Genomic DNA, 18,724 nt, shown 5'->3' with positions numbered 1-18,724 from the left:
AAATAGCTGATGGCTGATGAAGCGCCAGAGAAAAGAGAGAAGATTTAGTATCCTAAAATCCTTGCACAACCACACCCCAGGAAGGTATCTTGGTGCAATTCTTTGTTGCCGAGCAGGATAGACAGGCTATGCAGAACGACCTAAATCCCCCATAATCTGCCTGACCCTGTACTCAAAGAAATGTGGAGTGCGAGGATGAGAAACATAATACTGAAAATATGACTGCCATGATACGCAAAGCAATAAATGACTGGAATATATCTTACAGGATTCCAACAACGGGTGATTAGCGACTTGTGCTGTAGATAAAAGGGAGGAACACCAGCCTCACAACCTAGGAGTCGGGTAGGATATGAAAGCTTAGTCTTCTCCATGCACTATAGCAGGCGCCAGCCCCTTTAATCTATAAAATTGGATTGCTACAATCATGCTTGAAGAAAAACGGAAATCTCTCCAGTGTGCCAAGCCGGCGACCCTTTCCAGCACCAGCTGCATCCTCCTATCAACAGGACACATCTAGGAACCAGCAAACCATATCACTAGGTCATCCACATAAAAGGAGGAAGACACTCTCCGTGGCAGGGAATCAAGTATGCCATTGCTGGCAGCAGCAAGTAAAGGAACACTTAGTACACTCCTCTGTGGAACAACTTCTGCTTGAACTCGTAGGACAGAGTGAGGAGAGCACACGGACCTGAAACCTGTGGTTCAACTAGAAGTCACTAAGGAACAGTGGCAAGTGGCCATGGAGCCCCAAACTGTGAAGTTAATTCAGAATGCTATGGGGCCATGCCGTACCATATGCATTTTCCAGGTCAAGGAACAAAGCTACAAGAAGATGTCCAGATGCAAAAGCCTCACAGACTGCTGACTCAGATCCGATGAGGTAGTCCAATGTACATCTCATCCAATGAAACCCTCTTTGTGACAGAGAGAAGAAAAATCTTGTTTAGTTACTGAACTAGCCTTCTGCTATCTTCTCAAACAGTTAGCACAGAGAAGAAATCAAACAAATGGGACTATAATTAGACTAAGTAAAAATATGGGTTTTAAACGGCCTAGGAAATATAAGAACCATATCCATCTCCCAAGCAGTGGATACTTTATCTTCATCCATTATCCTCTTAATTATTAATAAAAACAGAGAATCGTACGGCAAATGCTAAATTAGAGCATAAGGAATGTCATTAGGCCCATGAGCAGTCATTACACTGCTGGAGAGCAGCCCTGAGTTCACAGACGGCAAAGAAAACACAAGGTTCCCATTCAGTATACAGACATAAAATACCTAACCTTTCCTGTTGATGCCAGAATAAACTAAATGGCTTGGAGCGACCTGAACAAAAAACAATGTAAGAATGCTCTGCCAGGGCTGAAGCGAAGCTACTTCAGAGGAGTTGGATAAAGATTCCTGAATTTTAAGCACCAAGGGAGGAAAAGGTGATTACTTACCCGTTATTTTCATCACCATCTTCCAGACCAATGGTAAAGGAGTGGATAAGGTGGTTGAAGAAACATAGGTTCTCCACAAGAATTAATGTGAGTTCTTTAGAACCCACTGATAACAGGCACGAGCTTTCTTAAACTGAATTAAAAAGAATACATCTTTATTTTTTCCTATGGTTCCTACAAGCAGCTTTCTGGACACACCTACCTAAAGCACACTCCTAATCCCACCAAGGCACGTGTCACCTGCAAAACTTTCCAGACTTTTGCGGAATAAAGGAAAGGCCAGCCTGATATACGGTAGTTATGAAATACTGTTCTGCATCAACAGCCCTCTGAAAGTTGGAAACACTACAGTCGCACCATTTGCGGCCTTTCTTCTAACTTTTACTCTGTTGAGCACCACATATCCTCCTCTAAACCCCACCTTCTGTTCCTGACTGAAACTCTGCTGTCTGAGGCAACTGATAGCAGACCTTTTTTCTGTATCCTCCTACTTTCTCTATACTCATTTTAAAGCCAAAGGTGGTTGTTGTGTTTATGTGCGCAATGACTTATCTTGCTCTTGTGTTCCTGAACTTGATTATTCTGAATTCTCTACTCTCTGGCTTCAGCTTTCCTCTCATTCTCTGACTAACTATATCTGTGCTTTTTACTTATCCCCTAAGTCTACTGACTGAAAAATTCTTCGACTGTCTTACTTCTACAATGGAACACATTCTATCTATTTCTCCTTTCTTTGAAATCTCCATTCTAGGAGATTTGAATGTTCACCACCACCTTCGGCTCTCCTCTCCTTTCATTGACCCACCTGGTAAACAAGCCTACATCTTTTCTATCCTTTCTGACCTAGAGCAGCTTCTACAGCACCCTACCGGTATCCCTGACTGCCTTGAAGAGAGTTCCAACATACTTGACCTCTTCCTTGCAATTAATCCTTCTGCTTACGCTGTTAACGTTTCCTTTCCGTTGGGCTCCTCCGATCACAACCATATTACCTTAACCCCAAAGGTAAGCAATTCCTCCACCTTCTCTATCCCCCAGAATGAAATTAGTGGTCGATTTTTCAACTTTCACAAACTCAAAATATTTTACTTTGTTATTTGAAGAGGTTGATTTTACACACCAGAAAAAGTATATTTCATTTCCATATGTCAAATATTAACTGCACAGTGACGCATCTACACTGAAAATAGTTAGCGCTCGCGTATGGGAGGAAATGGAGAACAACCAGAAAAATTTTCCCAGAACGTAAGTTCACAAATATATCACAGAAAATATTGAATGCAATATGATATAAATTCATAAAACATTTATTTTGTAGAAGAAATGTGCATAATAAATAAATAAATACATAAAAGTGAAGAAAATAAACAAAAATGGAAAATTAATCTGCATCAAGAAAATATATATATGTATAGCATCTTGTAAGGAAAAAACATATAAATGAATAAAAAAAAAAATTGAAGTGTAAAAGAGAGAGAGAGAGAGAGAGAGAGAGAGAGAGAGAGAGAGAGAAGCAATAAATAAATTGAATAATTCCCTCGCCTTGTCTTCCCCCTGCCGCAATAATTTTCACCAAGACAGATTTTGGTCTTTGGCATTTGGAGAGCTTGATTTTACACAGCAGAAAATGTTTATTTCATTCTCATGTGTCAAATACTTACTGCACAACCGCCTGCGTATGGGAGAGAATGGAGAATAACCAGAGAAATTTACAAAAACGTTATTTTCGCAAACGTGTTACAAAAAGTATTGAATGCAATATCATAAAGGCATTAAACACGTTTATTTGGTAGAAGGAATGCAAAAATAAAAGTGAAGAGAGAGAGAGAGAGAGAGAGAGAGAGAGAGAGAGAGAGAGAATAAATACAGGAATGGCATAAACAGTGTCCCTTCATATGACGAAATAAGGCATAACATCGGTCCCTCATCTCTCTCTCATTTTCTATTCCCTCCCTCCTCTTTTGGAGAGAGAGAGAGAGAGAGAGAGAAAGAAAGGATAGTGAGGGGTTGAGCATCTCACGTGACACAAGGAACCATGATAAAGGCATTAAACATATTTATTTAGTAGAAGGAATGCACGTAAGAAATAAATATATAAATAAGAGAGAGAGAGAGAGAGAGAGAGAGAGAGAGAGAGAGAGGAAAAAAAAGGATGAGCAGTGCAGATGACACAAGGAAAGAGACTCGGTGAGGTATTGGGAGGTGGAGGAGGAGGAGGGATGGGGGGTCACTCTGTGGGGACTGAGCCAGAGTTGCCAAATGGGACTTTATACTCGAGTTTAGGCTCCATATGTCCCATCCCAAGCAGCCCTTTAGTGGGGAGTTTGACCACCAGTTTTTTACAGAGCTTCCACGATCGACGTTCATAGCACTCCCTGCACCAACCAGCACCAACGTCGATCGTTGTCCATAGCACTTTAAGGGTTAACCTGTCCTATCACTCTGGTACTGCCTGTGGACCCTCGAAAGAATCGTTGATTGTGGCACTTTGGAGCTGCGGATTGGGAAGCCCTCAAGCAGTACTTCTTTGATTTTCCTCAGAATGGTTATTGCTTCAATGACCGGGAGCCATCTGAGTGTGCCTTGGTCATTACGGAGGATATTCTCTCGGGCATGAAAGCGTACATTCCTTTCTCATATCCTTTGACTAATGCAAGAAAGCCTTGGTTTAATCACACGTGTTCTCCAACTAGGCCAACCCAAGCCCGACCTTCGCAGTTTCCCAGAATGCTTCTAAGTTGCACATTAATAACTACTAGGTAAGCTCTATACCACCAGTTCTCAAGGGTTATACAAACAATAAAGTTCGAGTAGGAGGGAATGTGTATTAAAACCAAATAATAGAAGTCTTCCCCAGCTACTTGCTTTACAGATTAAACATGAATCAGTTGGTACATTGTTCGAAAAATATATCTCTATATGGTCCTAATATCAAATCCACAAAACTTAGCTCCTCTGTCCCGGTCCAATGTGTTTCTTCATAATCGTCCCTCTGAGCACAAATTTCACTGGTCCAGTCCTCTGCCACTCCCGACCTTAACGTCCACACTGGGACCTTGACTCACACACTGGAATTTCGACCTCCACGCCTGGACTTGGACTCACTCACTGGTACTTAGACCTCCACACTTGGACCCGCTAGAAGTTAATATGAATAATGAATAACTATTCTCCCCAATGCAAGTAATTCCTTCACATGATCAGGAAGGTCTCATAGTAAAGAAACATGAGTTACAACACTCGGCATGTCAAGTAATAACAGAATAACATATGGCACTACAGAGACATAGGTCTGCTCAAAATAATACTTATTGTAGGGATAACATGGAAGAAAAAGTACTGTAACAAATACAGTAAGCATGAATAACTGTAACTCTAACCATGAAAATCATCACTGCATCAATATCATTGTGCCTCACAAAGTAACTACGTGAACATTTACTCACAACATAGCCCTAATAAGTACTGGACTGCAAAGTCATTTCAACACAATAATAAATAATTCACAGTCCTTGGGCACCTGATACTTAGCCTACAAAAATCACACATTTATCTGAGGGTCAGACAGAACTAGCTAGCATTCTCTTGCTTCAGTTACACACTAAATAATAATATAAAGTACAGTTCACAAAAATATGGGAATTACCTCACTATTCAGCTCCCAGGAATGTAGGGGAAGTGAGCGGGAACACAGGACTCGCTTCTCCAAAGGCTAATGGCGTCACCGTTACACTTCCTGAGGAACGACAACACTTCGATTCTACTCCGAGTCTGTTTCTCAAATTCGTCACTATTATTACTCGTGGAATATCACTGTTTGCACTTCAACATATCAGACATATCATTAATATCAAATTACTTACAGAATTCCTTGGAGGGGAGGGGGAGGATGACGACAGTACCGACCATCTGCCACCTACCACGGCCGGTGAGCGAGTCAGACACGCCAAAACTGCGTATGCAAAGGGGGAGGTGGGGATGATGGCGAACGTAATTTCACATTTTAATTATTCCAGACTCGTGATAGACTCAGTGTGATGTCTTTCCCCTTACAATCGATTACTAAAAGAAAAATGACATTCTCTAGTTACAATAATTACTCAGCAACACCTCTCTCTTTATACCCTTACATTGAAAAACCATACAAATTATCGTGCTTTACATCACTTTGCACACGCGTACATTATGCTGGATCACGTGACCAAAGGCACATGTTCCCATCTCACTCGAGATTTTATATTATAAAGAGACTTAATACTAGTAAATTACAGTAGAAAAAAAAGTGACTTAGCAACTAGGTAACTTAATCTATGTTCTGGTCACGTCCTCATAGAAACAGCCATGCCCAGGCCACACTCTCTCAACTAACCGAACTTTTGGTCATATAAAATGAACTAAATACAACTCATTAGCACATCCGGGCACTACACTGTCCACAACAAGGAGAGGGCCTATAAAAGATACCAGAGTCAACCCATCCCTGAAGCACATCTTTATTATGTTTCTGCCCGGAATCATGCCAAGTCTGTTCTTCGCTCGCTAAAATTAGTTTCATCCATACTAAGTGCTCTCAACTCTTCATCTCGAATTCATCCTTCTCCTTCTGGCACCTTGCCAAAAACCTTTCTAACAACTTTACCTCATCATCCTTCCCTCCGATTATCTACTTTGATGGCTCTGTAGCTATTTCTTCTGCTGTCAAAGCAGATCACTTCACTCAGACTTTCTCCTTCAATTCAACCTTAGACGATTCTGGTGCTGTTCCTCCATCACTTGCCCCCTCTGACTTCCTCATGGCTGACATTAAAATTTCGTTAGCTAATGTATTTTCTGTCATCACTGGCCTCAATACTAACAAGGCATATGGGCCTGATGGAGTCCCTCCTATTGTCCTCAAGAACTGTGCTTCTGTGCTTACGCCCTGCCTAGGTAAACTCTTAAGCTTTTGTCTGTCAACTTGTACCTTTCCTTCTTGCTGGACATTTGCTCTTGTTCAGCCAGTCCCAAAGACCATTCCTAACCCTCTAACTAGCGTTCAATTGCTTTAACATCCTGTGTCTCAAACGTTTTCGAGTTAATTCTAAAAAAAAAAAAAAATTAAAGCATCTTTCCTCTCACAACCTTTTTTCTGATCATCAGTATGGGTTCCGTCAGGGATGCTACACTGGCGATCTCCCCACATACCTTTCAGACTTCTGGTCATCGTCCTTTCGGGACTTTGGCAAAAGCTTTGCCTTTGCACCTAACATTTCAAAGGCTTTCGATCGAGTCTGGCATAAATCTTTAATTTACAAACTATCCTCATACAGTTTCTATCCTTCTATCTGTGCCTTCATCTATAGCTTCCTCTCTGGTCGTTCTATAGACGCCGTTGTAGACGGCCATCGTTCTTCTAGATCAATATACAGTGATATTCCTCAGGACTCTGTCCTATCAGCAACTCCCTTCCTTTTATTCATCAATGACCTAAGCTGTACATCTAACCCTAGTCACTCGTATGCTGATGAGTCGAACCTTCACCTTTCCATTCAGTTCCCGCAACGTCCATCTCAGCAGTTACTTCAACAAACAAGGGATGAGACTATGGTACACGTAATGTCTGACTTGGCTCGTATCTCTGACTGAGGTAAAGATAATCTTGTTTTTAATACATCAGAGACTCAGTTTTTACATCTATCAATCTGAGAAAATCTTCCATAGGAGTACCCACTAATGTTTAATAAAATCCAGCTAAATCCTGCATCATCCTTGAACATGTTTGGGGTTTAATTCACTCAGGACTTATCTTGGAAAGATCATGTTACATCTCTTGTCAAATTTGCTTCCAAGAGATTACGTGTGCTAAGCCGACTCCGTACCTTCTTTACTCCTACACAGTTGTTGACCTTATGCACGGGATTTATTCGCCCCTGTGTGGAGTACAACTCTCATGTGTGGGGAGGCTCCCCACATACAGCTCTTCTCAATTGGGTGGAGTCAAAGGCTTTTTGTCTCATTAACTCTCCTCTTACTGGCTTCCTTCAATCTCTGTCTCTTCGCTGCACTGTTGCATCTATATCTCTTTCCTATCGCTACTTCAATGGTCACTGCCCCTTTGAACCGTCTGCTTCCATCCCTCCACCTCTACGACAGCCGCGTGTCAACCGTCCAGCAGCAAATTCTCATTCCTTTTCTGTCCAACTCTCTAATGTAAGAGTTAACCGTTACTCCCAGTCCTTCATTTATGCAACAGGTCAAGTCTGGAACTGTCTCCCTCTGTCTGTATTTCCTACTTCCTATGATCTCCAGTCTTTCAAACGCAGTGTGTCCAGGCATCTCGAAATGAACGGATCTTGAATTTGGCTCTCATTTGTATTGTTGTTTTTTTTTTTTTCTGTGAAGGAACGGTTTGTGGGCTCTTGGCCTTTGCTTCCTTTTTCCTTGCATTAAAAAAATAATAATTATGTCCCATTGCACAAAGACACGGAAACAAGGATAAAGAACTGGTTCAGTACTGACTAAAAATGCAAATGAGAAAAGAGATATGGTGTGGATCAGATACAGCCGACATAAAAGTGAGGGAACGTGTAAAAACTAGATGCTGGTAAGGAATGATTATACAAGGATGAGGAGAGAAGCTTGAAGGCAGTTTGGGGAAGACATTGTTAATGAAAGTACTGATCAGCCGAAGTTGTTTTACAGTTACATACGCAAAGTATAAAATACAATCTGTCATGGATGAGGGGAAAATTTGTATCAATGAAGAAGATATATGTGAAGTACTAAAGACTAATTTCCAGTCAGATTTTACTCATGAACGTAGATTTGCAAGAGATGAAGACGAACAAGCATGCCCACAAATATTAACAAATATACGTATAACAAAACAAGAGGTCAAGGGAGAAATGAGGAAATTAGACATAGGAAAAGCCAATGACCCTGACGAGATTTGGTGTTGGGTGTTATAGGAACGTGCAAAAGAGCTAAGCAGTCCATTACAATTGATATTCAGATAATCCTTAAGACAAGGAAAACTACGTAATATTTGGAAGAAAGCAAACACTGTGTCTCTTTTCAAGAAAGTATATACAGTAAAAGTCCATTAATCCGAATGGCAGTGGACCGAGAATCATTCGGATTATCAGAGTTTTCGGATTTTTGGGTGGGACCCCTAAGACACTTAATTTCATGTTTAAACTGAAACTTTACCGAATGGATCACTTTTCATTCATTCATAATACAATATGGGACATATTAACATTACATATTACAAAAAAAAAATTACTTAATGTATTACTGAACTGACTTGAAATATTTACTGTTGTAAAAGGTACAGAGTGCTAATACAACGAAAGAAGGTGGTGGGTCGTGCCACACACTTTACTGAAGACACCAACTGTAATTGGTAAATTAAGAGATGTTATGGGATGTATAACTCACCAGTAATGCGTAGTGTTGAAAACAGCTGTTGTAGGCAGGTAAATCCAATTAAAGAGAGTAAGTCCAGGGTTAATAATAATATGCACGTATTGTAAAAGCACAATTCGCCGTCAAAATATGGACGATTCCTCGTTGTATATTTACATATCAGTTTATTTAGCAAGTACACTAGTTTTTGAATACTTGTACCTCTTCAAAATCGTTTTAAAATATACCCAGGATATTGTAGTACCATTGGAAATTAATGAACACAGCTATGAGTGACGCTAGAATATAATTCAAAGTCAACTACAGCGAGGTACTGTAGAAACTAGTTATTTATTGTCTAAAAGTGCAACTTATAAATGATATCCAAAGCCTACACTATTGAATGAACACAGACTTTGATAGATCCCCCTGAAAATTAGTTATTAAAGTACCAATTGATCAATAATAAATATATTTATAAAATGACGGGGAATCGTCCAGGGTGCGAAATCTCCTGACGGCGAATTGTCTTGTTATTGTTGTGACGGCAAATTGACTTGATAGCAAATTCTCCCGAAACCATCAGTGGATTTACCTGCCTGGTTGCTCATGCACTTCAGGTAGTTACGGATATCAGCCTGCCTGACAACCTGCACACGTTTCTTGTGGAATTTCATTTTGCAAGATAAGGAAATTGATCACCTCAGCCCCATTGTAATGATTATTTTGTTCAACGAAATGCACCAGTTTATCAAAGTATACAGAAGCTTCCTTCCATGAAACTTCCATGACCATATCACTCGGCAATTCAGCGCGCTTGGCGCCCAGTTTGAAATTTTAGATTTATTTATTTATTTTTTACTTTTGGAGTTTTTATCAGCCTTCTTCAAAAATTCGGATTATTGGGATTTTTGGATTATCAGTGTTCGGATTAATGGACTTTTACTGCATACAAAATCCACTTAACTACCAACCAGTAACACTGACCAGCGTCATAAGCAAGATATTAGAAAAACTGATACAAAGAATTTGGGTAAATCACCTGGAAAAACACAACATGATAACAGAAGGACAAATGATTAGAGAAAGGGAAAATCATGTGTTACAAACCTACAGTATTAACTTACTAAGAAAGACTTGCAGAAATAATACAGAAAAGAGATGGCTGGGTAAACAGCATGTATTTGAATTTCAAGAAGGCATTTGACAGTACCACACAAAAGACTTTTATGGAAACTGTACAATCAAGGAGGAATCCAAGGTAAACTGCACGATTGGATGCAAGATTTTCTCAGTAAAAGGGAAATGAGAACAGTGCTAAGGGAAAATTACTAATCATGGAGAGAAGTGAGAAGTGGCGTTCCATAGGGCTTGGTGCTGGCACCAATTATGTTTTTACCATATACAAATGACAGACAGCAACATTGGAAATGGAAGCTACCTAGAAATGTTTGCTGTTAATGCAAAAGTGCAAAGAGAAATTACAAACAGACTCTTGCATAGAGCTACGAGAGGAATTTAATAAGCTTCATGAATGGAAAATAGATGGCAACTGGACTTAAGTTTGAGCAAATGCCATGTAAGAAATTTGGTAAAAGTGAAAAAAAGACCAGACTTGTACTGTAAGTTAGGAAGTTTAGCCCTACACACATCAGAAAGGGAGAAGGATTTAGGAGTGATTATCAGTAACAGACCATCACCTGCTGACCACATTAATGAAAAAGCAAGGAACATTTACTCAGTGCTTGCTAATATTAGGGTAGCATTCACATATATAAATGAACACACGCTGAGAAAGATAATAACATCATTCATCAGACGAACTTTGGAGTATGCATCAGTAGTCTGGAATCCACATCTCAAAAAAAAAAAAAAAAAAAAAAAAAAAAAAAAAAAAAACATAAGATTGAAAAGATACAAAGAGCAGCTACAAGATGAGCACCAAATTTAAGGGACGTAAGATATGAAGAAAGACTCGAAAAATTAAATCTATCAACATTACAGGAGAGAATGGAAAGAGGAGACAAGATTATGTTATGTAAATGCATCACAGGAAAACAGAACAGACGTAAATGAGTATATACCCTGTGGGGCAGCACCATTAAGTGGACACTGTACAATACTTTACAAAACAAGAGGTGATAAGGACGGAAGGAAATTCAGTTTCCCAAATAGAGCACTCGATCAGTGGAATGCATTGACGAATAAAATAGTGTGTGCCAAAACAATCCATAAATTTAAAGACATATATGGTAAAAATGGTTTAAAACACAGGACAATACGAGCTTGACTCTTTCTTGTAAAGATACAACTAGGTAAGAACACACAACACACACACACACACACACACACACACACAAACACACACACACACACACACACACACACACACACAAACTCTAGCACCTTGCCTTGCTAAAACCGGACGATAAAAATAATTACTGGTCTGTAGCATCCCAGCTCTGTTTATGGGTCTGGTAACAATGTGTGTTATGAGGAAGTATGAATATCAACCTCTATTTCCATAATTATGTTAAATAATCAGCATGTAAAGAGAAAACCATATTGTAAGACGAATATATAACTGACCTATTTATTGTGTCATTTTCCTCTCAACACTACCTAGTGATTAATTAACTTTTATTATAATAGCCTTGTTACTCCATTTGAACTGGTTGTTGATACCCCTCTAGGGACAATTCCACATGAAACATTAGGCAGTTTTATTCACGTATAAGATCTGTTGTATCTGGAATCATCTACCACCACAGGCAGTTGATACTTCTTCGACAGAGCAGTTCAAGGTTGTGCCAGACCTGGCGTTGTGGTTGATTGAACATTTCTTCTAATTTAATAGCCCCTCCTTTTTCCCTCGGATTAGGTGTACTTCCTTTTACGTACCCGTTTCACAGGTGGAGGAGGTGGGTGGAAAGATCCTTTATCTCTGTTATACTTTCCTCTCACTAATTGATTAACAACTTATATCTGGTAAATTCATTCATGGTACCTCTGAGGTACAGGTCATAAGACCTTCTGAGGTACTACTTCTTCTTGGAAAGCCCTCCCCCATCTCCCCACTGAGGGGGGATCACCTTGATGTGGTGGCGGGGCTTAGCGTGGTTGGCAGTGCCACCTACTCTGAAGGCATGCCTACCTTTGTAGGGTTCAGCTTCTGTTGGCCTCGTGGACCAAGCACCCCCTGCATCACTGGTGGAGTCTTTTGCTGGTGATGTTAGTCCCTACACATTTGCCATCTAGGGCGGTACTGTTGCCTCCCCATGTGTTCGCCGTGCGTGGCATCCCGTAATGCTGGGAGACAGGAGTCTTGGGGGTTGGGTGATGCTGCATGATGAACTCTGCAGCTAGCAGTACACCTCTTTGGTCCCTTGTTCTGGCTAGATGGGTGGCCTGGTTGGGCATGACCATGTCAGTCGGCTGGTCATGTGTTGGCTAGGGTCAAGTGGGCACTGGGGGGAGCCTGGTGGCTCCTATTGTCCTGGAGTCACCCTTGCCCATGTCCCCCAGTGGTTACCCACGTATACTTTTCTGCTGCCTCTGGGGCCGTTAGTGGTGTTGTCCCTGGCATAAGACCTCCCTTTGTTGCTCCATGATGAGTGGAGGAGTGGGGGAATGAAGTTTTTTTTGGCAATATATATGGATTCCTTGAAGAAAAATGTTGACAACACAGCCTTTCTCTCTCTCTGGACTTTCTTTAGGATCCTCCACTCTCATAGCCGTATCCTTTCCAGACCCCTGGAGACTCCTCCTCTGCCCCAGCATCCTATTGGGACTAGGAGAGGGTCACGTTGGGTTGGTTTGGCTCTGGGGTTCGGCCCAAAAGACACGGTGCCAGAATCCTATGCAAAGAATCTGATAATGAAGAACCCTGTGGCCAGCTCAATACCAGATACTGACAGTTTCAATCTCCACCATGGTATCATCTCAGCTTGTGGTAGGGAACCTAAGATCTGTTCCCATGGGGATGGAAGCATCCTTACTGAGGTGTCCTCCCCAGAAGAGAGCACCTGCTTACAAGCTCTGACTTCTTTTTCTGGTGCCGCAGTTGTCTCCTAGGCATGCCACATTTAACAGATGCAAAGCTGTAGTTTTTTCACATGACCTCCTCCGCTACCCAAAGGAGGAACTAAGATCTTCTTGTGTGGTAGCTGCTGAGCGACTGCAGAAGAAAATCTATGGTGTCCTGACCCTGACTCCTACCTTGTTCCTGACTTTCATCAAGTTGACCTTACCAACTTCTGTGAAGCTGGCTTGCCTCTCACTTCATATGAAGCCATACATACCCACCCCAAAGAGATGTTTCCAGCGTCAAGGATATGGACATGTCAGCCGATTTTGCCACCATGCACTGACAGACCTTCTGGAGTCTGTCTCCTGTGGCAGACCACGCCATACCTGTGACTGTCCAGGACCTCTTAAATGCTGTCACTGTGGAGGTCCTCATGCTGTAAATTCTAGAAATTGCCCTCACTGCTGCCTAGGAAATGAGATTTTGTCAATTCGAACACTTGAAAAAGTTTCATTTCTTGAGGCTAAGAAAAGAGCTCAGTCTCACTTCTTCCAATCTGGGGTTACTTATGCTGCTGCACTTTCTGGAATGTTAGTGTCCTGTGTCAGAGATGGCCTTGACTGAATGCAGTGACCAGTTTATCACCTAGTGCTTTGTGGGATGCTGTCCCCATGGTTCATACTGTTTGTGAACTGATGTTCACCTGCCTGCTACTCCAACTGCTTCCGCTCCCACTTCAGTGACTGTTGGCGCACTTCCATTGTGGTGGGGGATATACACATTGACGTGACTCCTTCTCCTGCCTTGTCCAGTATGCCTGAGGCTTCATCTGTACAGTATCTGGCAAATGTCACTGTGGTTCTTCAGAGTCCTGTGAACCAGAAGACCGGACACCAAAGGTCTCTGTTATCGAATCTTGTGCCGACCTCTCTTCTGCTCCCTCTGCCACGGAGGCTGAGGTGTCTAACCAGGAGGAAGCTGCACCTGATTGTTCAGTCACTGTTGTTGAACCTTGTGTCGACCTCTCTTCTGCTCCTTCTGTCCCGGAGGCTGAGGGGTCTAACCAGGTCGAAGCTGTAGCTGATGGCTCCCCTGTTGTAAGGTCCTTACCTTGGGATGGTGTTGGACAGACCATTGGTGCTTCAGTTCTGAAACATACTGTACAATGTCATCCTTACAGACCTGTAATCCTGTGAACACTCCTTCCATTTCTGGGGCTTCTGATGTTAGCACTGGCTGTCCTACATCTCCCAAGGAGGCCTCCAAGCCACTTTCCAAACCATTTTCCAAGCCAAGTGTTAATCCACGTCAGAGGAAGAGTGTTGTAAAACTTTTCTCTTCCTCGTCCTCACGTTTGCCCACAGACGTTCGACATAGGGTGCAGGTTCCTGGTGCTGGGCAGTCTCTTCCCAAGGGCCTTCCTAAGGATCAGTCCAAACCCACTCACTTGTCAGGAGGTGTACAGTCCCGCACTTAATCATCATCCCTCCACTATGGGTTCCATCATCCAATGGAACTGTTGGGATTTACTTGCTAGCTATGAGGAACTGTTTCATCTTGTTTCTCAATTAATCCTCATTGCATGTGCATCTAGGAGACCACTGTAGGAGATGATGTTCCTTCTGGTCCTTCTGACTACCATGCCTTTTATTCTGATCCTGTGCCGGGCCGAGGTCGATATGAAGGTGCTGCTATCTTCCTTCACCAGGATATTTCACTCAGTCATCTGGACATCTCCACTCCCCTGCAGGCTGTTGCTGTCCTGATGTTTTTACGTCAGCAGTATACAGTTTGCAGCATATATTTTCCTCGTAGGGCTACTATTGAAAGGGTGGATCAATAACGCCTTATTCATGGCCTTCCTTCTCCCTTTCTGTTACTAGGAGATATAAATGGTCACAATCAACTATGGGGAAACAGTGAGGCCAACCCTCGGGGTGGAATGCTGGCCTTTTTAGTGGAAGATGAGGAGTTGGGCATTTTTAGCTCCAATAAAATGACTTATTTCCATAGCTAGACTGGAACTTTTACTGCCATTCATTTGTCCTTATGCTCAGCTGATGCTGTTTTATATTCTACCTGGGATGTGTTGCCAGACCTGTATGGCAGTGACCATTTTCCATTACTCTTAACTGCTAGTGCAGGTGGACCTCAGCCTCATCTTCCTCGCTGGCTTCTGGATAAGGCTGACTGGCCACGTTTCAGGGAATCAAATTCCATTTCCCTTTCTGTCAATGATTTTGGGTGTCCATCTGAGTCATATTTCACTGACGTGTTGCACTCAGCAGCCCTATTGTCTGTTGCAAGAACGAGGGATCAATTTCTTAAATATCCATTTCCTTGCTGGAACTCTGATTGCAGTTCTGCAGAGAGAGGAAATAAGTCATCTTTTCTCGACTTTCTCGTCACTGTGGGGATCCTCAGTATTTGGTGGCTTATCACAGGGCACGAGCTCATATAAGGCTAGTTTTAAAAGGGGCCAGGCATTCTTCCTGGAAGGATTATCTTTCCTCCATCAGTTCGAGGACATCCTTCACTCAGGTGTGGAACCGGGTAAGGAAAATTTCTGGAAATGTACTGCTCCCTCCCCTCCTGTTTTATCTCCTGGAGGTGGAACTGTGGCTGATCCTTTTGCTGTTGCAGTTTTATGTTGATCATTCTGGCAGTGTGTCAAAAGCATGCAGATACGCCTTTGGCTTGTCATCGTCAGCGCCTAGAGTCTTGTGGTTTCAGTTTTCTCTCTTGTGGGGGAGAGTCTTATAATGCTCCCTTTTCTATTTCTGAACTCCATGCAGCTCTGTCGCAGTGCCATGATTCCTCTCCTGGTCGTGACGATATTCCTTATGCCTTTTTACGTCACTTGTCAGATGAGTCCCTTTCGTTTTTGCTTTCATTGTTTAATAAAATCTGGTGTCCTGGTGAGATGCCGGCCTGTTTGGGTGTTGCTGTAGTTATCCTCATCCCTAAACCAGGTAAGGACCACCTACAGGCAACGAATTAATGGCCTATTTCTCTGACTTATTGTATATGTAAAGTTCTGGACAAGACGGTCAATGTTAGGCTTGTGTGGTTTTTGGAGAGAGATGACTTCCTATCCTCTGCCCAGTATGGCTTTCGAAAAATGCGATCTACCTCTGATGCATTGTTGTCCTTGGAATCTTCTGCCTGTGAGGCTTTCTTCACTAACCAACACTAGGTCACGGTCTTCTTCGATCAGGAGAAGGCATATGACTGCCTGGCGTCATGGCATTTTACTTTCTCTTCATGAGTTTGGTTTTTGTGGGCACCTGCCTATATTTATTCAGCAGTTTTTGTCTAACCATTTCTTAAGGGTCCGAGTGGGAGGAGTGCTTTCTAATGCCCGTGCACTAGAAGATGGAGTACCACAGGGAAGTATCCTTAGTGTTACTCTCTTTGCTGTGGCCATCAGCAGCGTAATCAGTGTACTTCCTGATGGTGTACAAGGCTTACTATATGTCAGCAACCTCTCAATTTCCTTCACCGCATCTAGAATGTCTCTGATGGAGAGGAAGTTGCAGCTGGCTCTTAATAGAATTTATGTCTTTAACTTAGATAGTGGCTAAACATTTTTGTTGGCTTTGAGACGTTCACCCAGACCCTGACTTGTATCTCTATGGTCGGAGAATATCTTGCGTGGAAGACGCGATTTCTGGGCCTTCTTTTTGATAGACCACTAACCTGGGATCCTCATATTCGTTCAGTTAAGGTGACTTATCTTAAAGCTCTGAGTCTTTTGATGGTTTGGCTCATACCTCTTGGGGTGCTCACTGTCAGACCCTCCTCCTCTTGCATAGGTCCCGTATTCTTCCTAAACGTGAATATGTGTGTGAGGCCTACTCCTCTGCAACAGATGCCCATGTCCGATTGTTAAATATTGTGCATCATGCTGGTGTACGTCTGGCAACTGGGCCATGCAGGTCATCCCTGATTTCAAGTTTGTTGGTGGATTCTGGTGTACTTCCCTTGGATTTGCAGCACTAGTCATTGGTGATGAGGTGCTGGTATTGTCTTCACCACATTGTGGACTCAATTTCTTGTGCCATCATTCCCAGGATTCACGATCTTCTGTTTGACACCCGGCATAGATTCCCGAAGCCCTTTGGTTGTAGGGTCCGGTCTGTTATGATTGTCCTCTCTATTCCGAGACTGGCAGTTTGTCTACATCGGATCCCAAGGGTGGGTATCTGGCTACTCCCTCGTATGACATTTTGTAGGTCCGTTGCTGGTAAAAAGGCTCACTTCCCTTTCAGGTGTCCCTCTCTCCCTTTTTAAAACGTGCGTCCACCCATAAGAGTTCTTTCCCCATCTATACTGATGAGTCTAAGACTGATACTGAAGTAGGCTTTGGTGTTGCCTTCCCTTCCTTTAGTAGGGGCGGTAGGCTTCCTGGTATTACTTCAGTGTACACAGCGGAACTGACTGCGATGTTATATGCACTCAAAATCATTTTTCTCTCCCCCAATCTGTTTTTGTTTTATAATGACTTCCGTAGTGCTCTGTCTGCATTGGAGTCTTTAAATGCATCCCATCCTTTGGTTTTATCTATTATAGAGTGTTTTTTTCTTCTTGGCGGTCGTGATCGACATGTGGACTTCTGCTGGGTTCCTGCACATGTTGATGTGGTGGGCAATGAGAGTGCAAATACATTAGCTAAAGCTGTGTCTTCTCAACATCTCTCAACCAACTACCCGCTTCCTGCTTCTGATGTCACACCTTATATTGGCAGAGACACAGGGATGGTGTTGCTCATAATATGCTAAAAGAACCCTTTGAGAGAGTGGTTGTGCCAAGGGTTCTCCCCTCCATGCCTCGGCGATTGGAGGTGGCTCTTGCCAGGCTTCGTATTGGGCACTCTCGGCTTACACGTGGGTTCCTGATGAGTGGTGGAACCCAATCGTACTGTGATGATTGCCTTGTTCCCCTTACTGTCCGTTGCTGGCTGGTCGAATGTCCACGTCTGGGGGACCTCCGTCAGAGATTCCTGCATAGGCATAAAGGGGCAGATGGTGCCTCCTGTCTGTCCTCGATGCTTTGGGGAGCCACTGGCTATTTTGCTGATGTTATTAATTTTCTTCAGGAGGCAGGTCTCCTTCCACTTTTATAAGTATTTAATATTTTATATTTTTGTTATATTCAGTGTTTTATTCCTACTAACGGGTATTAACTTTACTTTGAATATGCACATTTTATTTGCGGCGTCTTTTACACTGCTGTCCAGCGGCATATGACCCTGGCAGTTGCGCTGCCAGATTTTAATTATATTCAGTTAATCAATGAATCAACTCTTCCCCCCCTCTCTCTCTCTCTTTCTGTGTCTGCTTAAGAAAAATTTTCCTATATTGTGTTATCCCAGGGATCTTATACGCGAAAATCGGTGAAAACTACTTATACGATGACTATGTTTGGGAGGCATAAATGGTGATGAGTTTTCTTTGATGACCAAAATATGCAGTTGGAATGCACGGGGATTTATAATGTTTTACATAGGATTTTTATTAGCATAACCTAATAAAAGACGGATTTTACAAGAAGTGTTAACGGATTGTTCCAATGGCTGTTCATGTTACCGTAGGAGCAGGTTTGTAAACAGACAGTATTGTCAGTCTGTGGTAGGTGGCCCTTGAAAACGTGACATATACTTCAAATGTAGCGCAACTTGTTATTTATTGAAATTTATACCTGTATCGCCCCAGTAACAGTGGAGATACATGGGAATACATCAGAGGGCTCTATAAATCACATTAGTCCCATATCGGCCTATGTAACGAAGAATAATAATTTTTAAAAGTTCAGAACATGAATATAATGCATAAAATTAAAAGATTATTAAGAATTTTT

The sequence above is a fragment of the Coenobita brevimanus genome, chromosome 33 (assembly GCF_032717465.1).
Source record: "Coenobita brevimanus isolate Jiangsu-jjx chromosome 33, ASM3271746v2, whole genome shotgun sequence".
Classification (NCBI taxonomy): domain Eukaryota; kingdom Metazoa; phylum Arthropoda; class Malacostraca; order Decapoda; family Coenobitidae; genus Coenobita; species Coenobita brevimanus.
Note: the sequence above shows the minus strand (reverse complement) of the source record.